Raw genomic sequence first — 24,885 nt, 5'->3', positions numbered from 1 at the left:
TACATCCACTTCTAGTATTCTGAACCACGTCTTAACATCTACTTAGCAGATTTTGGATTTCCCTTCTTGTTTTTTTTTAATTTTCTTCTGTTTTGTTTTGTTTTTTAAGAAAGAGATTTTTGCCATAGGGTATGTGCGCTGTCAGAGAGACAGAGATAGGAAGGCAGACAGCAAGAAATCACCTCCCCATGGGGGATGGCAAGGCAGCAGTCCATTCTTCTCTATTCTCCGTAGGATTTGGGGCATGCATGTACATGTGCCCAGTGTGAGTTTCAAGCAGCTGGGTCCAGACTCGGACCACGGTCGATTATGTGAGAGTCCAATGATGTAACCATTATGCCATGGGCTGGTCCCACATCTCCACTTCATTAAACGCAGGCTATTTTTTTCCTCCAGTGGATTCGGATAGTGCCAAGTACTCTCACTAGTGTAAAATTCTGAATCACAGTAGAGTCACCTCTCTCAAACTCGAGTGTTCAGTGTAGTCATCTAGAGAGTTTGTTAAAAATAAAGGTTACTAGGACCCAGCTCCAGAGTGTCTGATGAAGTAGGTTGGGCAGGACCTAAGCATTTGCATTTCCAATGACCTTTCCGGTAATGTTGATCCTGCTTATATGGAGAGAAACTCCTGAGAACTACTGACTAAAGCATCTTTAGAGCCATGAAGTCTTTTCCAGACTTTTACTGCCCACCACTTCAGTCACCACCTCCAAGATCCATTCAGACCTACTTTCCCAGTTTCTACCATGTATAAACAGCAGATGTTGCAGTTCTAGAATGAATAATTCCTTCTGTAGCAGACCCAGCACTTTTGCCTTCAAACCGTACTTAGACTTGATCCTTGTGATTGATCTAATGGTCAGAAGGGCAGATGAGGGCTGATCTTGAAGAGGAAAGGTATTTATTTTCTTCCAAGATCTCTGCCTCCCATCAAGGCAGGGGTTTTACCAGGAAAGGCAAAAAGAAAAAAGTGAGTCAGTGAAAAGGCAAGTAGAAGCTTTGAAAAGAGGAGAAAGGATGCGCACTGTGCACGGCTGCCAGAACGGTCATGTCTGAGAGAGGCTTGAACTCGTCGGGAGTGAAGCAGGCGAGCTTGGGGTTAGTCCTCAGGCAGGGGTAGGGATTACTGTTGTCTGGCAAAGGCAAGAGAACTACATCCGCAGGGCCATAAGTTCAGCGAAATCAGAAGCTTCGTTACTCTTGAGCAATTCCATATCAGAATACAGGGAAGAAGAAAGTACAGTATGACCCCAAATTTTCTGCCTTGGGTGGCTGAACAGAGACTGACTGAAGAGAAAAAAAGGCAATCACTAGGGTTAGGAATAAACACGTTTTTCCAGTTTTGTACATGAAGAATATCAACTGAAAGATGTGCAATAAACAGCAAAATATATGAGACTTGCACTGAGCAAGAAATATGTTCAGGAAATATAGAGTAAGGAGTTGAAATGAGTAATGTCCAAAATGGTTGAAGTCAGAAGTAACTAACATCACTCAGAGAGGATAGATGGGTGGACAAATCGAGGCAGGATAAAGGCTAGAGGCAGAACCGTGGAGAAAATGCCAAATTTAAGATGGCTAAGTCCACAAAGGAGAGATTGTAGGTTACTCGGAGCAAAGGACTGAATAGCGAGAAGAAAATGTATGGGAAAAGTCCTAGTTATTAAACAAGATGGGTCAAGGAAGAAATGTACTATAGAGTCATTGGTAGTGGGAGAAATTATGATATTTTAATTAAATGTATTAACACAGATTCATGAAGTCTGAGTATCTGGGAAGAGGAGTGTTGAAGCATGACTCCAGGCGGTAGAGGAGACAATGGAAAATGTTGGAGACTGCTGTTTTGTTTAGTTTGGGTTTTTTTGTTTTTGAGACTCTTAGCTGCTAAGGAAGCTGTAGAAAAATAAAAAGAGTTGTAGAGTATCTTCTATTTTGAAGTCAAGACTTGAGAAGAATCCCAATGCATAGAGTAGATAGTGAGAGCTGAAGAAACAGACTGACTCCTTGGGACCTGCAGAGAGAGAAAAAAGAGATTTGGGGAACCCATTAGAGCATTAGAAGTAGTTCCAGAGACTAAGCAATAAGAAGTCTACAGAAATCTCCAGAAAATAATTCTTCAACAGAAAAATGAAGAAAAACTTTAGAGATTGCAAGAAATACATAAAGGTATTGCATTAGAATTACTTTGATGGTTAATATTAAACAGAAAATTTCAACTTATTACAACTTATAACAATGATGTTAATTTTTTTTAATATGCCAAATATAAAACTATACTGAATTTTCAAGATATTGCAGTGGGTTAAATTTAATCTCTTGTACTTCTTTGGCCTTTGAGATCTATCTTTCTTCTTCGTATTCTTTATTTGATCCTTTTATCAATATATGACCTGAAAGCAACTTATCTAGATGCTATTCAAACATTACATTATAGTATTTGTTATTTTTTTTTAATGCCAGAGGGCATAAGTGTAGGCCAGAGAAAGACAGTGTTTCCCAGTGGGGCTCATCATGCCACAATCCTTTTCCTCTATTTCTCCTTCCTGTTAAGATACTAACAGGATGTGTGTGTGCACCCAGCATGTTTTGGAAGTCACTAGGGCTGAGGTTTAAACTGCAGTTGGTCATGTGGGATCCAGTGCCCTTCACGCAGTGTTTAACCACTGTACTATGAGGCCGGCCTCTAATACTTATTTCTAAGAGAATTATCTCTCTAAGAGGAGTGTTTCTCTGTCCTAAAGACATTACATCTCTTTCATCAGTTAAAACAGTGTAGCTCTTCCTGTTCATTTTGTTAAAATTTTAAATGGTTCACTGTTCCTTTGTGTTTGACATATCATTTCTCCTTCTATTGTTTTTGCCTATGTCAATAGTCTCACTTTAAAATTTTCTTCATTGTGAGTTCTTTCAGCTACTTTAGAAGGAGGGTGAATAGAAATAGTATATACATAAATACATTAAGAGTGGATGGAATATTAAACTTGAGTATAAGATAGGACTACTGGGAACCAGCAGTTAGTGTAATAGCTATGTTGCTGAACTCCCACGGAGTCGACTGCGGTTCGCGTCCCAGACCCGGTGGCTTAAAACTCACTCCGGGCGTGTGTGCGTACGTGCCCAAGATCCCAAGAGGAGAATGGAAGAGAAGGGATTGCGGCGTGACCATCCCCTCTGAGGGGTGATTCTCACTTTCTGTCTCTATGTCTCTGTCTGTCTGGCGAGCACACGTGTCCTATAACGAAAAACCTCTCCAAAGAAAAAAAAAAGATAGGGCTACCTATTTTCAGTATGGAAGATTAGATAAAGTACCATTTGATGGGACTGTCTGGTTATTTGGGTGCAACATTTAGAACTACAGAAATTATAACCTGTCTATATTCAACTCTGCAAGGCAATTCACCAAAAATACGAGATGTATACAACTTCAGAATGCATTTTCCTGGTTCCTTAGGAATTTCCAACGAATATGAATATAGTGAATATATGCATTCCTGTCCCAGTAACTGCAGGACCTACAAAAATTCATAGAAATCTTTTGTGCACAGAAGGAAAAATAAAATAAATATCTTCCCTACTCAAATATGAATTCAGATAAGGCTAGCGACCTCAGATAATGCCAATTGCTTGTTCAAAGCAATATTGTAATGTTCATTTTCCTTATATGTTCCCAAAGAAAGGGCATGCCTCCTACTATTTTAAAAATAATTTCAAGGACTTAAGATGGTAGAGAGAGGAAAACTAATTGTGTAAAGATAAAGCCTCTAGAGAGTTTTTGTTGATATTGCCTTCATGGAAGAGAAGTTTAAGACACAGTGATTATTAAAACAGGAAAACTCATCCGCGCTCTCATTAAAGTAGATAACAAAATGATTTTGCTTAGAGCAACAAATGTGAAATCTCTTAATTTTCTTCTTAAACCATGTGACTCTTTAGCAGCTTAGATAAAAGAAGCAGTTAGAACAGATCAGCATCAGATCTCCCGTTAATGCAAAGTAAATTGAATTCTAGAGAATCTTGGTTCTTTCAAGTCGGCCGAGGGTGCCACAGTTCAATACAAAAACCATTATGCTTACTTACCACGCTAAGAAGTCCTCCAAATCATTTATAAGGGCTGAGCCCGAACGAATGGCCCCAAGCTTGCCTACTTCACTCCCAATAAATTCAAGCCTTTCTCAGACAGGACTGAATTGCTCTGGCCGTCATACCCAGCACGCACCCCCTTTCTCCCCTCTTTCCAAATCTCATCGTCGCCTTTTCTCACTAAGTGGTCTTTTTATTTTCCTTTTTCTCTTTACTGGTCACACCCTTCTGGTCACCACTGTTACATTTCCACAGTACTTGGTACACACCCTGGTCTTGAAGGCAGGATACCTACGATCAACAGTAGTCTATTGGGGAAGGCCCAGCATCCAATCATAATGGACTCCCAGTGTCCCACTAACTTCTCATTTAATACCTGGCAAATGCTCCACCAAAGAGACTTAGGAGGTAGTGCTCCTAGAGGGGTGGGATTTGCCATAGAGTCAGCAGTTTCCACCAAGCTAGGTGCTACACAGACTTCATGGGCTTCCCTTTGCTGTTTCTACTGCAATAGGCAGATAAGCCTGTGTTTGGCATATTTCTACCATCTCTGTCTTGTTCAACTGCACCAGAATTTTAGGCAGTATTAGTTGCTGCTTGAGCCTCTGATTTTTACCTTCTAGAACCTCCTTTCCTAGGCCCCTACTTTTTATTTATTTATTTATTTATTTATTTCAATAAGCTCTAAATTCCCTATCCTCATAATATTTGAGGTGATCAGTTTTCCTGGTTGAACGTTTCCCGGAATACCTAAAGACTGAGTAATCATGATGGGATATTAAAGAATCACTCCTCAAGAACCAGAGCCTAATTTACACATACAACAACAGAAACCCAGGAGCTAAGCTGCAATGTTTGAACTTATTCTCATAAAAGTTAATCCCACTATCCTCACCACCTCTTCTCTCCTGCTCAATTTTTCTTTCCCAAAATAATTCATTTAAAACATTTTGTCACTTATTGAAATTTTTCAATTTCATAATTATTGGTATGATTATTAATTAAATGCCAGTTCTTCTTCATTACCCCAGTGAAGGTTGGAATCACATTTACGCTGTTCGATGTCTTACACTGTCTACCTAGAGACTATAAATGCCTGGCTCACAGTAGGCATACAATGAAGTACAATAAATATGTTCAAGTAACTGAATAATTTAGAGGAAATGTGATTTGAAACCTAGGACTCTTAAATAAATACACACTTGTAGATTTATGCTTTAAGCACGATGCATCTCTTTGAAGAAGGAAATAAACAATTTTCCAGCTCTAAACATTGAGAGCCTTTTTTACATTCCATCAGTAACATAACCCATGACCAGGTAAATACTCATCGTCTTTATTTCCCCCAACAAAGAGAATCAATTACAAACTTCTCTGTTAATCCCCTAAGTACAATGTGAACTCCATTAAGGACTCAGAAGTTAGTAACCCTGGGATAAAGAGTAATGTTTATACTACTAAATGAATAATGGCTCCACATTGTCTCGAAGAGGAGAATTTTCCTGGGTTGCCATTTGGTTTGTTTGTTAGTTGATCTTAAATCATTTAATGGGTCAGGAAGATGCTATGCTTAGCATGAATACTAATGTTCTAACAAGGCTGCCGAGGAACAACAGGCTTCAGTAAAAGTTAATAATGTCTGGCTGTCACTGGGATTTCCTCTTCTATAAAGATTTGGGAGCCATTGTAAAACTGTAACAGCAATGTGTGCTAACTACTTTTAAAAAGCCTGTTTCCCACTTCATAGAATATTGTACAGGTACCAGTCCCGCTAAAACTTGATGCAGCCCTAAGCTTGGACATATAATTCTGGATGCTGAATATTCTCTCAGACAATTTTCTATTTCACTTTTAGAGTTAGCCCTTTTAGGAGATTATTCATGTATTGTAGTGACCAAAGTTGATGATTCTCAGATTAGTCAGAAATAGAGTTCTCTCACTACGTCCTGGGACCTGTGTAACAGCCCAATCTCCAAGACAACTCTTCTTTCATTTGGAGTTCCAGAAAAGGCAGGTGGACACTCAGAATAATGAAGTGAACTCCACAAGGATCTCAACCAACAAGTCAAATTCAGCATCCCCCAAACATTCTTTCCTGAGCCAGAGTGGCCAACACATCTACTTTTCCATAGGGAGTTACCAACATCTCAGAGTGACTGGGTAATGAAGGAACCATTGAGTAGCAGGGCCTCTAAGAGACTACCTGAACACCACATTCACTTTACAAATGAGAAAATGAGGACGCAAGCCAAGACAGCAACAGCTACAGAAATTTCCTTCAGAATAAATAGATTTAAAAAATGTAAAACTGTAGGCAGTGCTTCTTATTAGGTGATTATTCTTATTGGCAAAAGGAAAGCTTCTTAGCATAAGCCACAAGTTACCTAGGGAAAAGGAGCCACTAGAGACAAAAACAAAGCATCGAATAGGGATTTAGCAAAATATTCTTTGTCTTATGGATACCCAGTACCTGGACACCCTTAACGAGGTTTTGAGTCTGGGTGATGTTTACTTCACATACTATAAACCAGGATGGGGTAGGGCCAGATACTCTCTCTGTCCCTTCTCCCAGCATCACCTCAGCCAATCCATTGCTTCTGTCTGTAATTCTCGTTCTTAAAGAGCAAAGATGGCCTGACCCCATAGCCCAGTGGTTAAGGGAGCTGGATTCCACATGGGTGACCACAGTTCAAACCCTATCTCCTGCTATTTGAAAAACACAGTGGGGTGCATATGTGTGTGTGCCCCAAATCACAACAGGATGGAGAAATGGAGATGAAGGGATTTGGGTGTGACTACACTTCATTGTAGGGTGCTTTCTTCCTCTCTCTCTCTCTCTCTCTCTTTCTCTCTCTCTCTCTCTGTCTGGCGATTGCATGCACCCCTCTGGCAAATTAAAAAAAAAAAATCCAAAAAAAAAGTATGGAATAAAAAGCAAAATTACTTGTGAACTTCAGCAAAAAAAAGCAGACTGATGCCAGGACTAAGAGCCTGCTATGAAGAATCCAAAGTCATTGAGTGGACAGGGCCAGGGAAGCATCCTACAGAGACCATTCCAAGGCATGGCTTGTTTCAAACTGGGGTCTGTTTCCGTCTGTTCTTCTAAATGGCTCACCAATCTTAGTTCCTGCCCTTTTCAAACGTGGTTCTCTAGACTTCTTGAGATTTAGACATGATAAATTCCTCTTTTATTTTGATTTTGTCAGAGCAGAATTGTGACTCCACATTCTGGCAGTGGCAGATCTGGTGAGGCAAAAAAAGCCAGTTCTGGGTAAGACCCATGGCATCTAGTATTGGCTTACCTGCTCAGTGGCTGCGTAGCTGTGGACAAGTCAGTCCCCTTCTCTGGAGCTCGGCCTATTTATTCCATCTTACAAGCACACTGGGATATATAGCTCCTACAATTACTAAAGTATTATTGGCATCTTTTTGTTTAGTACTCTGTTATTAAAGGCTAAGATGATGTCTTTAAAGTTTTTAACACCTCCAATGAATTAATTTGATTTAACAAACTTATTAAACACACATTTTGTGCCAGGCACCAGGCTAAACTCTATATAGAACAGTGAATTAATCAGTCATGGTTTCTGGCCTCTTGGGGTTTAGAAGAAAGACACAGCAATTGCCAGTCAATAACCACAGGGTAAAGTAAGCGTTATGCAATAACACACACAGGATGTCTTCAGATAGCATCAAATAGGCCGCTAATGCAGACTTGGGGAATCAGTGGAATTTTCCTAGAAACTGTGACTTCTAACCTGTAATGGCAAGAATGGAAGAATGAGTTAGATGTGCTGAAAGAGGACTTAGATAGGGTGGCAAGACAAATTATTCCAAATCTAAGGGACAGCGTTAACATCAAAGGCCCGGAGAAACTAAAAAGAGCTCCCAGTCACTGGGCTGCAGAGAAGGTGTTGCTGATGTTAAAAAAGTCATAGGCTAGATCAGCCCATACCGAGCAGGCCACACTTGGGTTTTATCCTACACATAAGGAAAATAGAGATTCAACATCCATGCATTCATTTATATTCATTCATTCATTTACCAAGGCAAAATTAGTAAGCAAGTGTGTTTTAGAAATATCTGCAGCAACAGAAGTTGGATGAAAACATATTTTCAGAATTAACCAGAAAGATTAAATATAATTTCCTATTTCTTGAGCCTATGACTCCCTAAAGTTGAATCTATTCCTTGGGAAACACACTCCTAGCCCTCAGTACTAAGTTTCTCAGCAGGCCAGAAGATTTACCTTTCTGCTCATCTGGGTCACCCTTGAGTTATTTCATGTAGATTTTTTTAAATGGCTCATGGGTTACAGAGGCATGAAATGAAACTGCAATGAAAACCCACTGGGACCAACTGGTTTTAACACATGCACTGCTTAGTTTCCTAGGTTTTCCAGAGAGCATGCATTTTAACAAACATCCATTCAGCCTTTGATCCTCAGAGAAGAGTTTTGCTACTAGACTAGTAGAGGCAGTTTCATAAGAGTTGTTTTGCCAGTTTCCCCTGTAATAAGCTCTGTAGAGGGACATGGAACCCTAAATTCGTTTTGAGCACATGTTTGTTTTCTTACTCAATCTCACTTCTTGGAGTTTCTCATTAATTGTTGACTTTTTTTTTTTTTTGACCAAGACAGGGTTTATGTCCTTCAGAACATCTGACACTCATGGGACCAGCAGTTAGCATAATGGCTATGTCACTGGACTCCCATGTAGTCGACTGCGGTTCACGTCCCAGACCTGGTGGCTTAAAACCCATGTCAGGCGCATGTGTGTGCGTGCCCAAGATCCCGAAAGGAGAACGGAGGAGAAGGGATTGTGGCATGGCCATCCCCCCAGGGGGTGATTTCTCGCTTTCTGTCTCTCTGACCATCTCTGTCTGTCTGGTGAGCGCACGTGCCCTATAGCAAAAACCTTCCTCCCACCCCCCCAAAAAAAAGAACATCTGACACTCAGAAACAAACACAATATGATCTGCTCTCCATCTGGTGCTACGCCACAGCCACCTACCTTGCCCTGGACACTGCCCTGGCTGGTTTGCACAGGCCATTTTGACATTCACATCACACTGGGTCTCCCACTGCGTTGCCTGTCAACGAAATCTCTAAGGCTTTTCCCCATGGATTGCAGTTTAGCCACTTCTCCCTTATCTCATGTACAATTTGACTTTTGAACCCAAGTGCAGGACCCTCCATTTATCCCCATTAAGTTTCATCTTGTTAGATTCAAGCTATTGTTCCAGTCTGTCGAAATCACTTTAGATCTTAGCCTTGTCAGCTGTCTCCCTCCTTGCTTTATGTCATCTGCAAATTTGATCAGCATGCTTCCCATGTTTTCATCTAAGTCATCGATGGAAAGGTTGGGTAGCACCGAGGCAAGGACACGGCCCTCTCGGTCACTGGAGATTGCTCTTCAGGTTGCTGGTGATCAATCAATCAACATTCACTGAGGACTGCCTTTCATCCAGGTTCCAGTACACTGAGTCACATTATCATCCAGCCACCCTTCTCCATCATGCCAATCTCAAGGGGGATTTCGTCAGATGTGTGCTGATATCCAGATACACCACGTGGGGCATCTCTCTCCTTATTGCTATAGGGAGACTCTGGGTGCATAAAACCTAACAGCACTGCTGCAAAGATTGATAAACATGGTTTATATAGAGCAGAGTTTGTGTAAGAGGAGAGTGACAGATAGCCCTCTCTCATTTCACTAGAACATAAGCTACTTAAAGCCAGGAATATTTATCTATTTTGCTCACAGCTGTTTCTCCAGCATGAACAGTGTGTAATGATAATAGACACTCAAATATTTATTAGATGACTTAATTAGTGAATATTGTTTGGGGTTAGCTATAAGCTAACCAATTAAAAAAGCAAGATATTTGTGGATTTCTGTATGAAAAGAATGATAAGCTGTTGTTAGATTTACTTCTTTTTGCCTAGATTATGGGCTAAATCAGGCCCACTTTCTGGTTTTATAAATAAAGTTTTATTGGAATGGCCCTACCTTTATCTTGCCTATGACTGTCCTCAAGTTTCCGTGGTAGTTGAATATTTGTGACAGAGACCAGATGGTCCACAAAACTGAAAATACATACTACATGGCTTTTTTTACAGAAAATTTTGCTAACATTTGATCTAGGAAATTAGGTTCAAATTGCTGACATCTAAGAATTTCCATGATCTAACTTTTCCCTACTTTTCTTGCCGATCAAGATTAATGATATAGAAAAAACTCCCAAATGTTATCATGTGTATTATTTTCTCTATCCTTCTCTCACTGTTGGAAACAACAAAATGTCCTATAGTCCTATCTGAGTTTCTCTTTCCTTCTTTTTCTTTCTTTATCTTTCTTTCTTCTTCTTTCTTCCTTTTCCTTTCTTTCTGTCTTTTTCTCTCTCTCTCTCTTTTTTTTTTTTTTTTTTTTAGTTTTTGCTATAGAGTGCATGTACTCAGGGGAGACAGAAAGAGAGCGAGAAGTCACCTTCCCCAGGTGGTGGCCATTCTTCAATCCCTTCCCCTCCAGTCTCTCCTCTTGGGATTTTGGCCATGTATACACACACACGCACACACACACACACACACAGGGCATGATTCATCAAGTTGCCAAGTCCTGGACCCAGGTCTTTTCAACATTGAAAACATACACACATAAAAACTATATGCAAAACAAACATAATAATGTAGCAAACCTTCAATGAATGTCTGCTATAGGCTGAGCACTACGTTAGATACTTTAAAGTAGCTTTACAATTGCAAGGTACATATAATTCTCTCTTTTTTTCTGTTGAGGAAATTGAAACAATTCACTCAATGACTCACAGACAATACAGGGTTTTTGTTTTGTTTTGTTTTACAGTTTATTTATTTCATAAGAGTGACAGAGAGAGAGAGAGAGAGAGAGAGAGAGACAAGCACCCTCAACAAGGTCTCATGCAGCAATTGTATTCATGCCTTCCCAGCCGGTGAGGCTCAGAGGGATGCATACCTTGTGTGTACAGGTCAGCTAGGGAACCGAACCTACCATCTTCTACGTAGGCCCAGCATTACCCAGCCATGTGTCACCACTGTCCTGCCTACCTGGCCCCCAAATAGACGGTTTGATGGAGTTTTGAGTTAAGGTTTGACCAAATCTCCTGGTATTTTGGGTTGTTTTTGTTCATTGTACATTCAGAAATAAGCCAGTTTACAAAAGGGAAACTGGGACATGTCCAATTTTATAGAAATCTTGATTTGGGGCTTAAAATATAATCAAATTAATGTTTTTAAATCTTCTGTCGATGCTTAAGTCAGCCAAAGGCAATTTTATTTTCGAAAGCCATTAACTAGCATGACTTTAAACAATAAAATCAATTCGGAAACTGTTCATTCAGTTAAAAATCTGAGACAGCAATTTTAATGCCATTGTATTTAAACCATCCTACGTATAATTTCATTCATACCCAGCCCTAAATCATACTGTGCTCTTCACTCGGGCAGCTCCCATTCCATCTGCCAATGCACAGATGGGCTGGTCTGTGCATACGGGCTTTTCTTTATATGCTGGATGTGATGGCAACAATGATGAACCTGGTGTGTCTGTCAGGAGCCTAGCGTGTAGCCCAGTTCTTGCTCACATCATCTTTGGGCAGGAGGTAAGCGACTGGCATTATCTAATCACAGTTTCTATTTATGTCCCTCCACTTCAAATCACTTCTCCAGCCCAGGCTGGCTTTTTCCCTCCACTAATAACTGGATTTCGCTTTCCCTTAAGATCATATTTCATCAGCCGCTGGCCGTCTCCTCTGCTGCTAATGCCGCACTGATCTGCTTTGGCAAGTTTCCAGACTTTCTTTTATCACCTTAGGGGCTATATCCTGGCCAGGCTTTTCTCTCTACCCCTGACCCTTCCATATGCCCCTTTCCCCACAAGCTCCCACATCAACCCCCTGTCCAGATTTAATTTCTTTTCCATGTCTATTCAAGCAGACACAAAAACAAAAATAGCATTTCCCTGGGAAGGGTTTCATTTCCCATGGCCAAACTTAGCATAGCTTTCCCCATCGAGAAGCATCTTCCAGGGCTCGGCAGAGTCCCTTGAGTGGACCCAGCGAAATGGCGTTTTTTTTTAGGGAAAGGGAAAAAAAAGTCTTCTGTGAAAGCACATTCGGGATTTTATGTGTATTATGTTAAATAAACACCACAGGGTAATTCAGTATTTATGGAAAGAAAAAAAACCAACCTTGAAGATGATAGGGCATCAGAGAAATTTAATTACTCCCCCAGGTCTCTTCTGTGTGAGGAAGTGTTCACATGACAACTTGGGTGGCTTTTTTTTTTTTTAATTTTAATTTTTATGCCTGGCATCTCTCTTCCATGAAGGTGCTAATAGATGCACATTTTGGACAGAGGCAAGTATGCTGTTCAATTACCCACCTCCTCCCACCAGCTCTCACACAATGAGAAGGAAACTACCTCAAGTCCATGTGTTCAGCCCAGAGATATTAGGGAGAGACACCCAGCATCAGGCCAGCGGCCAAGGAGCACTGATGCCAGGATGGATCCTAGAGGGTTTCAGAGTGTCTTGAAAAGAATAGTGAGGGCTTCTGAAAAGAAGCCATCCAGGTTCTAAGCCTCCCCTTGTCCAGTATGACAATATTGATTGAAGGGGATTACCAAGATGGTTAAGATGGACAGAATTATCTCTCTCCCTAACTGATGCCCAGAACATCTGTAATTCTAAAGAACACTTTGGTCAAAGGACTGTGGCAGGACTGTAGTTTTGCATGCATCTACTGTTTTGTTTGAGGTCTCTAGTGCCTGCCTGCAATTAGGAGTTTACAAGTGAGACCACATATGATGCTACAATCTGGACAGAACCTGTTAGAATCATAGCTTGGATAAACATAAGTAGGCCTATTCCACATGCATCCACACTAAACCTCTCCTCAGAACAGACATCTGCATTATTTGACTGAATTCACAATGAGTATGATGTTCCCTCTTCTTTAAAATATAGTTTAGTAAAGCAGTTGCACGGACTGTTGCTAGGTATCCTCTTTAGATATTTCTCTCCAGTGAGGAAGGTATTACATTTAATTCCACACACAGGTCAAGAAATGTATATCTTCTAGGAATATGGGATTTCTAGACAGTGTGTAGGAAATGTCTTTGAGAATACATGTTTATGGAGTTAGGAAGCTGAGATTCTCATGCTATAACAGTGACTTCACCATTCTGGACCACAATTTTCTCAGTAGAAAGATAATGGGGTAGTGAAATGAGGAAGTACTAGACAAGGAGACCATACTCTTCCTATAAATGTCCTCCCCCTTGCAGCTGCTGGTCACTGGAAAGCACTACCCTTTCATCTCGTGAATGAAGGTTTGGAAGCAGTTCTTGATTCTTGTTCTTTTTGCACAAGCCTCTTTTCAAACCAAACCACCACGGATCTATTTCTTGTCTGTTCCTCACTGTCTCTGGGACTTTCCTTGGTAGACTAGTCACTTCCCATGGTTTTCTTGGTGGACGGAGAGCACCCTCTGCCTAGTTTGTTCTCTCTCTTTTGTCTCCATCTCCAAATACCTCACCTAAGCCCCTAAATACCTCCATATTGTACAGAAACGTCATGACTTTTCTAGTTGTATCTATTTCTCCTATAAGAAAATCAGACAGACACAGTGAGACAGGCACCCCAAAAGAGTCTTCCCACCATTGTCCCCCACTTGTCTCAACTGTCCTGGGTCACAGGCATATGCATCAGTGCCCAGTGTGCTCAGGGAGGTCTAGGGACACAAACCCGGGACTTGCCCCATGTGATTCCATTTGTATTAATGCTGTTTCATCACCTGACTCTTAGAAAAAAACAGGACTTTTCTTAAATTCAAATCTGATCATCGTATTTCTTTGCCTAACATACTTCAAAGTCATTCTAGAGGGCCAGTAGGTGGTATGGTGGTTAAAGCACCCAGATCTCAAATGGCTGACTCTGCAGTTCAAGTTCTGGACCCAGCAGCTTGAAAAACATGCTGAGCTCATGAGCATGCATGCCCAGTATCCTCAAAGGAGAAATGGAGGTGAGATTGTAGGGTAACCATCTTCCTTGGGAGAGACTATGTCTTTCTCCCTTTCTCTCTCTCTGTGTGTGTGTGTGTGTGTGTGTGTATGTCTCCTTCTGGCAAGTGCACATACCCTTTTACAAATTTAAAAAATGGTTATTCTAGAAAAGACTAGAAATAACTAAAAATAAAATTCAAGCACCTCCTTAGCTCATTCCTCTCTGTCCCCCAAATCTAGCTAATTTATATATGATTTGAACTTTAGAGAGAAGATGCTACATTGAGTTTTATTTAATTTTGGGGCTTTTGTGAAAAAATTTTAAATACAACTTTTAATTTTGAGGTTACTGTAAAATCATATGTAGTTTTAAGAAGAAATGCAAAGATATAGACCCCTCATACCCTGTATTCAGTTTTTTTCAAAGATAACATTTTACCAACTACAGTGCATTAACACAAGAAATATGTCAATACAGTCAAGATATAGAACATGAGGGACCAGCACTTAGTATAATGGCTATGTCACTGGACTCCCACGTAGTTGACCATGGTTTGAGTCCCAGACCTGGTGGCTTAAACTCATGCTGGGAATGTGTGCATGCGTGCCCAAGATCCTGAAAGAATGGAGGAGAAGGGATTGCGGCATGGCCACCCCCCCTGGGGGATGATTTCTTGCTTTCTGTCCCTGTTTCTCTTTCAAAAAAAAAAAAAAAAGATATAGAACCATGAGGATCCCTTTCATTGCCCTTTAATAATTCACCTCCCGGTTCTCTTCCTCCATCTCTTGTCCCTGACCCCTGGCAACCACTAATATATGATTAATGTTTTTCAAGAATGTTATTTCAATAATGTTGCATAGGTGGGATTTTTTTCTCACTAAGTTTCATTCCCTGAAGACTCATTCAAGTTGGTGCATGTATTAATTGTGTGTTACTTTTTATTTTTCTGAGATATATTTCATGGTATGAATTTACCACAATTTGTTTAATAATTCATCTGGCAAAGGATACTGGGATGTTTACAAGTTTTAATTCCTATGAATAAAACTGCTAAGAGCATGCATGTACAGGTATGAAAATAAATGTTAATTTCTCTAAGATAATTGCTCAAGAGTGCAATCTTGTATCTGTATGGTAGTTACATGTTTACTTTTATAAGGAACTGTCAGATTTTCTGAGTTGATGTCTAATTTTATATTGGCACCAGTAATGTAAGAGTCAGCCAGTTTCTTTATATCTTTTCCAGTATTTGGTATAATGTAAGTGTGTGTGTAAAATTTTAGGTATTCTAAAAGGTATGTAGGGATATCTCATTTTGATTTTAATTATTTTTTCCCTAAAGACTAAAATTAGACAACATCCTTTTTTTTGACTTATTTATTACCTGTATATCTTTTTCAATAAAATATCTGTTCATGTCTTTTGCCCATATTGTCATTGTAGTTTATTTTTTACTGTTGAGTTTTGTTGGATAAATGATTTGTAAATATTTTTACAAGTCTTTACCTTGTTCTTTTATTCTGTTAATAAGGTCGTCTACATACAAAACAATGTTAGAGGCCAGCAGGTGTCATGGTGGTTGGGGCAGTGGGCTCCCACATGGATGACGGCATTCAAAGCCCAGACCTGATGGCTTGCTTTCTCCCTTTCACTTTCTCTCTGTCTCTTATTGAGTGCCTGTATCAAATTAAGAAAAAAATATTGATGATAAATATATTAAATAAATAATTCTTAAAAATAGTAAAAACACTTTTAAATTTCAATGAAATCTATGCATCGTTTTTCCTGATAGCATATGTTGAGAGTTGGCTGAAGATATGTAGAGCAAACTTAATACCTTCATGACATCGAAATGTGTGGCCTTGACAGTGATGAAGTGATCAGGATCGGGCCCCTATAATTGAGTTCTGGTGCATTAAAAAGGAGAGGGAAGATGATCATACTCATGGATATATCCGCTCTGCTCTGCTCTCATTCTTGTAAAGTGATTGGTGCTCTGTAAAAAACACACCAGATCTTAGTACCCCTGATCTTAGTACCTCCAAATTGTGAGTGGAATACATCTCTATTCTCTTGAATTGCCCAGTCTCAGATATTCTGCTAGCAGTACAAATCGAGGACTAAGACAAGGCCAAATTTATCAACTTATCTTTTGACGGATGGTGCTTTTGGTTCTAAGATCTCTCTGCCCTGCCCTAGGTCCCAAAGGTTTTTCTTGTGTTTTGTTTTTGTTTTTGTTTTCCTACATGTTTATTAGTCTACATTTTACATTTAAGTCTACGGTCCATCTTGTGTTCTTCTTTTTTTTTTTTTTCTTGGAAGGTGTGAGGTTTAGGTCAAAGGTTCTTTTCCTTTCCCTTCCTTCTTTCCTCCCTTTTCTTTGTCCTTTACCCTCTGTTTTTTATGTCTATAGATGTCTAATTGTTTTAGCGTCATTTGTTGGAGAGGTTTAGCAGGCACTTTTCTGCGATGTTCTTCCCTTAGTGCCTTATCAGTTGAAGCCCCCTCCTCTGACATTTCTGCTGTTTTACTCCTCTCTCCTCAGATCTCCACAAGGCTTAATCCTGGCCTTTATCAGGGCCAAGGTCCCTGGAGCTTCCCTACAATTCAGCTCATCTTCTAGAAGATAAGTACGTCCAAAAGGAAAGCCTGAATCTTCAAGCAAAAGCCTTCAGGAATTTTTAAAGGGGGCTCAATTGCCTTGCCCTCTCCACCTTCAATCCCCTTCCATGTCCTATATACTAAAAAACTGACAAATATGACCTTAGATGTGACAATGCATTTGAAGAGACAGGAATATATTTATATATATCTAAAGCCCCTGAATTTCCCTGGACTGGGTTTTCCAGTTTCATAGCACATCAGACTCAGTCCTGTCCCCATGCTTACTACTTCATTTCATGGCTGATATATTGAAGGAATTCGTGGTGCTCAGATATTCAGGTAGTGTAACTGATGAATACTTTGTGTGAAAATGGAAGAGACTACAAGAAACCATGTGGGTGTCTCCATTTCCTAATGTACCTATATCCTGGCTATATTTCCTCTCATTGTGAACAACTCTGGTTTACAGTCATCTAAACCTATGTCCACCTAAGAATGTTAAGAGTTATTCTTCCCCTGACAAGCCCTTGATGGTGAACAATTCAATCTGAGATACCAAGTGGAGAGAGCATGGTTATTCAGACGATCCCCTGGGAAATCCTGGTCAGGCCATAGTACAATTCAGTCTTTTCAGAGGCTAAAAAAGCATAGCCTCTGAGGTAGATTCTGCATGCTCTGTGATGATTCTTGATTTATTTCACTAAACCCTGAATGTGGCAGAGGGCAAAGCTGAGAGCGCTCTTTAAGCATGGGTCATTTTAATGGGCCCTGGTATTTCTGTTCCTGTCCATTCTTATTCAATGTCACTGTCATCAATGAATTTGATCATTTTCTGCCTGAGGCACTCTAAGAAAATTGGACCTTTTTTTTAAATAATAAAAAGCTGACAAATGAAATGTTTAAAAATAGGATGGTGCTGATTCTAAGATGTATTTGAAAAGGATGTATGAAGAGTGGAATGGTCTCTGTTGGGCTTTTTTGTGCTCTTCTATGACCTTAAACAGTCTATATCCACTAAGAGATGTTTGCCTTCATTTTTCCAAATTTTTTAAACATTTTAGTACACCTATGTGGAAGACTCTGCCATAGTTGCTAGATGATTGGAGGCAGAAAGTATATTTATTAGTTAGCCAGTTTCCATTTCTAACTTTTCAACCTCAGACTCTTATCATCCCTCTTTCTTTCTTTTTTTTTTTCTTTCTTTCTTTTCTTTTTTTTTTTGAGAGGTTTTTACTATAGGGTGCATGCACTTGCTGGAAAGACAGAGAGAGACAGAGAGACAGAAAGCGAGAAATCACCTCCAGGGGGGATGGCCATGCTGCAATCTTTTCTCCTCCATTCTCCTCTCAGGATTGTGGGCATCCACATAAACGCACCTGGCATGAGTTTAAGCCACTGGGTCTGGGACTCAAACCACAGTCGAATACATGGGAGTCCAACGACATCGCCATCACGCTAACTGCTCACTCCATACTCTTATCACCTTCCCAGACCCACTCTTCCTAGGGTGTCTCCTTGATCAATGTTAAAGGCGGTTTTCCCATTCCAAGTCCATAAGCTAGTGCCCGCAATAATTCTCAGGTATACGCACAACTCAGAAATCCCGTGTGGACAGTGTTTGGTAGCATTAGGGAAATACTGTATTGTGACTTAGCCTCGTAGGTAGAATCTTCATCTTTACCCTCCTTTTCCACATTGACAATTACTTTATTTTCAATGTTTTATACTAATATAATCCCCTAAAAGTATTCAAAGCCATCATAAGGGATCTGAGTTTGCATTTACAGTGGAGTGTAATGCTACTAATGGCACATAACTGAGGTAGAATTTAGATAACCAGTAACCTCTGATATAAAGCCAAGTGTTCATTTAGGTAGGCACTAAAAATATCTTCTCAACTGACCCTTCCGCTTGACTACTGGCAACTTTCTCTTGAAACAATATGTTGGATCCCAGCTTCCAAATTGCTAAAGTTTAAAAACAAAACAAGTCTTGGAATGAAGAAATTATTTCATAATCACCTGGCTCCTTCATGATATTCCAGACATGGGTGTGAAAAAACCACAACACTAATTAATTCTGCTAAAAAGTGAAGCATAGACATTCTCTGACAGTTGCCCTTGCAAAATCATCTCACTTTTATTTACATGGTGATAGAAAAGACCCAAGTGAAACACCTGCAGTGATAATGCCATGAACCCTTTTCTTCTGCCCCTGGATGCACATCTAGTTTTTTCTGTTACTTTGAAATTTTGCCATATTTTGAGAGAAATTATATGAAAAAAAAAAAACATAGTGTGGTAGACTAAGCAGTAGCTTTTTTTTTTTTTTTTGAGAGTAGAGTTATGAAAAAATAAAACAAAACATGGGTTTTATGGACATGGCCCTCTTACCAGCCATGCACATATATTTACCTCTCTTGGCTTCTGCTTATTCAAGTATAAGATGAGGGGCCTTAAAAGACTGCCTTGAAAGAACATTCTAGTTCTATAAAGAATCTTGTATAAAACAAAGATAAAAATATGCTCAGTAAAGATAGGTTTTGGTAATGTGCATTCCCTCTGAAACTTTCTCTTTTTTTTCCTACCCTCTGATGACAATTAAATTGATTTGCAATTTTAGCACAATAGTCAACCATGTCTAAGTTAAAGCAAACACCTTTATGAGCATTCATTTTAATTGGCAAGGTGATCATTATAATTAAGACCTGAATGATTCTCATCCAAGGTAAACAAAGCCTCACCTCCAATCCCTAATACAAGAGTTATTTCCTTTGTTGCCATTTGTTTCTGGCCCCAAAGCCTACCCAAGTGTGCTGGTGAGGACAGGTTAGTGAACAGTGACAGAAGAAGGATAGGACAGTGCATCCCAGAAGGTCTCCTACCACTGCTTGACCCTACTCTGTGCCTTCCAAATGGCACAGTACAGGACTGAAATGAACAGGGAAATCCTAGCCAGCACATAGGAACAAACAGATTAAGTGCAGGTGTCTGTCTACATTGATCACTGGACTCTCTCCATGTGAGATATTACAGTCATCCTCATTAACGAACAAAGCCATGTCTCCACCTGTGCTTTAATTCTTTTCTTAAAAAGTTTATTTCTCCCATGACAGAGAAAGACAGAAAGAAAGAGAAGGAAACCAAGCAAGCGACGGCATCCTTGATAGGATCCTGATACTGTGATCCACCTCTTGCCTTTAACCAGTCCTGGATCGTGGGCACACACGTGCTTGGCATACTCAGGGAGTCTCTGGACTTGAACTGAGAACCTAGCAGAGCATCACATGTTACCAGTGCACTAGTGTCTGGCTCCTTTGGTTCTAACATCTAGGGGCCACCTCTGTGCTTACTTGGATTATCCGATCTGGGATGTTTCTACTATTTTTTTAAACAATAATTTTCTTTATAATTTCTAATTTACATGAAATAGGTATACATCTTTGTGGGATAAAGTGTGATATTTTTCAAAGCAAATATACAGACTTTTCCCATTAGTACCTTTAACATATTAATCCTAACAATTTTTGGTTTCTGTGTGATAATTCTACCATCTCTCTTATCTAAGTCTGGTTCTGATAATGACTTGTCTCTTCAAATTGTCTTGCCTTTAGATATACCCTGTAATTTTTGTTTGAAACCCAGAGTTGTTGAGGGTAATACATACTAAAACAAATAGGCCATTAGTGTAATAAATTATGTTTATCTGTCTAGAAGTTGGATAATTTAATTTTTGTTATAGCTAGAGCCATGAGAGATTTCAGATTCCTCTTAGTGGTATCATTTCAACTGGCTCTCTTGGCTTTGGGGCGGCCCATTGTATATCTACTCGTAAACTCCCTGCCTTGTAGTTTTCAATTAGCAATAATCACACCTCCGATAAACCTCATTGACTATGATACTGCCACTACGCAAAGCTCTGCCTTGTAGTTTTACACCTGTGATACACTGCTATTATTACCAAAAGTTCTTTAGTGTAGGTAAGTTATAGGGGAAGGGGGCATTCTATACTCATAGTTGGGGTTCAGTCTTTTAGGGTGCCTGTATCTCATTGGTGTAGACTTGAGAGATGTCTGTCCCTCCTCTAGGTATGGTTATTTTCCCCCTTTTCCGCGTAGTCCCTTTATTAGCTATAGCATTTCAAGTGTATCATCTTGAAGCCCTTTCCCCAGTTGACTAGTGTGCTAATCTAGTGTGTTGTTAATAACAGAAATATCTGAGTCTGGATCATTTATATAATTTAGCTAGGTCCAAAGTCAGACTCTAGCAATTTGTCAGAACTACTATTAAGTATTCCTAGCAGTCCGTAGTCCTACCAGGTTCTGCTCCATGTAAACTTCTCAGTTGTTGATCTCTCAGATGTATCTGACTCCAAATTTCAGGGTGGTGGTTTTCCCTGCAACTTTCATTTTCTGATGGGACCAAGAAAGGCATTGAATTACAGCTTACCAACATTTTCTCATTGTAAGGACAGGAGTAATGGTACTTTCTTCACTCAGTGTCAGGACACGACATTCTTTAATATACCTCTATTATATTGACTGTCTCCTGGTATCCTTTTCTGTAACAAACTCATATATACCAAGGTAAATGCTATACATAGGTCAAATAATAAGAAAACTGAGAAATAGCCATTGAATTTGTCCATGTGGAGGATATTAATGACCTTGATGAGAGCAGCCTTAGTACAGTAGAGGAAACAAGAGCTTAACTGAGATGGTTCAAAAGAAAGGAGATTTTCTGCTTTTTCCTGTGGTAAAGTAGTTAGTATTTGTCTTGTCTTTCTTTGGCTGATAATTACAAACCCTATAAAAATATGAAGTATGTGAACGTACAGGAGAGCAGCCAAAAATCAGGCAGTGACAAGATAGGAATCTGTCACTTACATCAGGAGAACTACTCTGGGTAAGATTTGCATTTAATGGCTCTTCTCTTGAGATATTTCTGTAAGTGTAGCATAGGTCTTCAGGAACTGAAACAGGAAATCACAATACTACTAGCTTGAGAAGTCTGAGAGAGGAGGTTAGGGCTTCTAAACTACTTTTTTTGGAGAGATTTTTTTTTTTTTTTGGTATATGGCAGGGGGGTTTGCCAGAAAAGCAGAGACAGAGGGAAAGAATGGTATATGGCAGGTGTGCTTGCCAGAAAGACAGAGACAGAGAGACAGAAAGCAAGAAATCACCCCCCTGGGGGATGTACATGTCACAATCCTTTCTCCTCCATTCTCCTCTTGGGATTTTGGGCATGCATGTACACGTGCCCAGCATGAGTTTAAGCCACCGGGTCCGGGACTCGAACTGTAGTCCACTATGTGGGGGCTCAGCGACATTGCCATTATGCTAACTGCTGGTCCTCTTTAAACTACTTTGAAAGTGAGGACAAAGAAAGAATCCACAGAGAGGGAGCACCAATATCTACATATAAACTCTTTTGCATCTTTGGTTGAATCTCCATTCTACCTATCTGGGGACATTTCCAGGACCTATAATAAAGCAGTAAGTGAGAGACTGAAAAATCTAAGTGGAGATTTCAGCAACTGCCCATAACACAGGAAACAGTGTTGTAGAGTGTCACCAAATGAACGACAATGAGAGTCAGATTAAGGTTAAAGGGAGTTTTTATTAGTTGGCCAGCGACTACAGCTTGAAGCTTGGGGAGCCAAGAGTCAGAACTGTAGTCCCGACTGAAGTTTGAGTAGTCTTTTTATAGGGGGTAAGTTATTAGTGGTGTAGGAAGTCTAAAATGTCAGGAAATGAAGTGGGGTTTTAATGTAAGCAGTTATAGAGTCTGAATCAAGTTGGTTAATTATTTTTGAGGGCACTCTATAGACTTTTGTTTAGTGGTCTTTATGGCTCTAGTTGGGGGTCTGGTGATCGGTAGTTATATTGTTAAGGGACATTTAAACAAAAGGGTTTTGGGCTATTTAGTACAGACAGTAATAGGTACCAGAAGTTTTGGGTATGTTTTTTTTTTGTTTTTTGTTTTTTGTTTTTTTTTTGTATGGCTAGTACAAGTTATTTTTTTTATGGGAAGAGTAAGTAGGTTTATAGAAGTCATGTTAGGGTAAGAAAACGAAATAGACAAACAGTTGTTCATGTGTAAGATCTAATATACAGCCTTCCACAACAGAATTTGGAGTTTAAGTCTAGCCAAGTATTTTAATCACTTGGGATTCTATAACAAATTACCATAGACTAGGTGACTAACCAAAAGCAGAGATAAATTTTCTCACAGTTCTGAACCTCAATGTCAGAGATCCTGGTGTCCACAATGTTGGGTTGTGGTGAGGGTCATCTTACAGACCTCTGACTTTTCATTGTATTCTTACATAAAAGAAAGAGCGCTATCTAGCTCTCTAGCCTCTTTTAAAAAGGACAATAATCATATAGCTCCTTCTTCATAATCTAATCACCTCCCAAAGGTCCCATCCTGAATACCACCTGCTGTGATTTAGATAATGTTTTATCCCTTGAGGGTTCATGTGTTTGAATTTGGTCCCTACTGTAATGTCATTAGGAGGTAGTAAGACCTTTAAGAGGAAGATCCATCTTTAATATGGGTGGCCACCTTGCCAAACAGTATTGGCATATGAGTAAGTGGACTGAGAGAGAAAGACCCACCTTCAATGCTGACAGGTATCATCCAATCATCTAGAAAGGAAGGCTAGAGATAAGAAATTGGAGAGTCTGTTCTCTCTCTCCTTCTCTCCCTTCTCTCTCCCGCCTCCTCTATTCTGTGTATGTGTGTGTGTGTGTGTGTGTGTGTGTGTGTGTGTGTGTGTGATAACCTGTCTGTTTCTCTCAGCCATATTGTAGTATGGCACACCAGAAGTTTACCAGATGCCAGCCACATGCCCCTGATCTTCTCATACACAAGAATCATGAGGCAAACAAACCTCTACTCATTATAAATTACCCAGTCTGAAGTATTTCTACTTAATAGCACAATGAAAGAACTATGCACAATCACATTGAGAATTAGATGTCAACAGGAATTTGAAGAAGAATCATGAACATTCAGGACTTAAGACCTACTGAGGTGATTAGGTCATGAGAGTTGTACCCTCATGAATAGAATAAGTGACACTATAAATGGGCTTAAAGGAGCCTGTCTGATGCTTCAGTTTCTCTCTCTCTCTCTCGCTCTTTTTAGGTTTTTGTCATAGGTGCATGTGCTTGTTGGAGAGAGTCTGAGAGAAAGAAAGTGAAAAATAACCTTCTGGGGGAATGACTATACCATAGTCCCCTTGTGTTTTTTGTTTGCTTGTTTGGTTGGTTGGTTTTTTCATTCTTATTTTGGGATTTTGGACATACACACACACACTGGTGTGAATTTCAAGCTCCCAGGTCAGGGGCTCAAACTGCAGTTGTCAACATCTTAACCATCTTGTTACTGGCTAGCACCACCCCTTCAGTCTCCTTTGCCATGAGGACACCATATTGACCACTTTTGTCCTTCTATCATGTGAGACACAGCAAGGATGTATCATCTTGGGAGGAGAAATTGAGTCCATACTACTAGTGCCTTGATTTTGGACTTACCAGCCTTCAGAACTGTAAGAAATAAATTTCTATTATTCATGAATTTCTCAGTCTAGGTACATTGTCATAAGGGCAGAAATAGACTAAGACAAAATTGATACCAAGAGGGACCAGCATGGTTGACCATAGTTCAAGTCCTGGACCTGCTGACTTAAAACTCATGTCAGGCACACGTGTGTACATGCCCCAAATCAGGAGCGGATAATGAAGGATAAGGGATAGCAGCATGGCCATCCCCACTAGGGGATGATTTCTTGTTTTCTGTCTCTCTGTTTCTCTATGTGTCTCTGAGGAGCACATACACTCTATAACAAAAATCTCTAAAAAATATTGATACCAAGAGTGAGTTGTTCTCATAATAAATACCTAAAAATGTGAAAGCAGTTTTGTAAGTAGGTAATGAGTAAGGCTGTTCTTTTCAGGGCTCAGAAAACAAGGAGAGATAATAGAACAAGTCTTTTTTTTTGAGGGGGGGAGATATTTTTACTCTTACTGGAGAGACAGAGAGAGACAGAGAAGCAGAAAGTGAGAAATCACCTTCCCAGGGGAGGATTACCATGCCATCATCCCTTCTCCTCTCAGGATTTTGGACACACACACACACACACACACACACACACA

The 24,885-nt window shown here is 39.8% G+C and overlaps 1 long non-coding RNA gene and 1 pseudogene across 4 annotated transcripts in view; both read right to left on the bottom strand.

Moving 5' to 3' along the window:
* Nucleotides 1-1,716: 1,716 nt before the first annotated feature.
* The window catches only part of LOC114005928 (uncharacterized), a 191,636-nt gene continuing 168,467 nt past the window's right edge, over nucleotides 1,717-24,885 (bottom strand). For 3 of the 4 annotated variants that reach the window (XR_003547716.1, XR_003547718.1, XR_003547719.1), the window contains 2 exons: nucleotides 7,383-7,838; nucleotides 1,717-2,011 (listed from right to left, as the gene is read on the bottom strand). This is a non-coding gene — a long non-coding RNA (uncharacterized LOC114005928). The remainder of the gene's footprint in view (nucleotides 2,012-7,382; nucleotides 7,839-24,885) is intronic. The other variant, XR_003547717.1, reaches the window with a different exon arrangement.
* Nucleotides 20,428-20,642, bottom strand: LOC114005931 (uncharacterized; annotated as a pseudogene).

This window comes from Tupaia chinensis, unplaced genomic scaffold (assembly GCF_000334495.1).
Source record: "Tupaia chinensis unplaced genomic scaffold, TupChi_1.0 Scaffold144952_1, whole genome shotgun sequence".
Lineage (NCBI taxonomy): Eukaryota > Metazoa > Chordata > Mammalia > Scandentia > Tupaiidae > Tupaia > Tupaia belangeri.
Note: the sequence above shows the minus strand (reverse complement) of the source record. Positions and strands in the feature narration are given on the sequence as shown.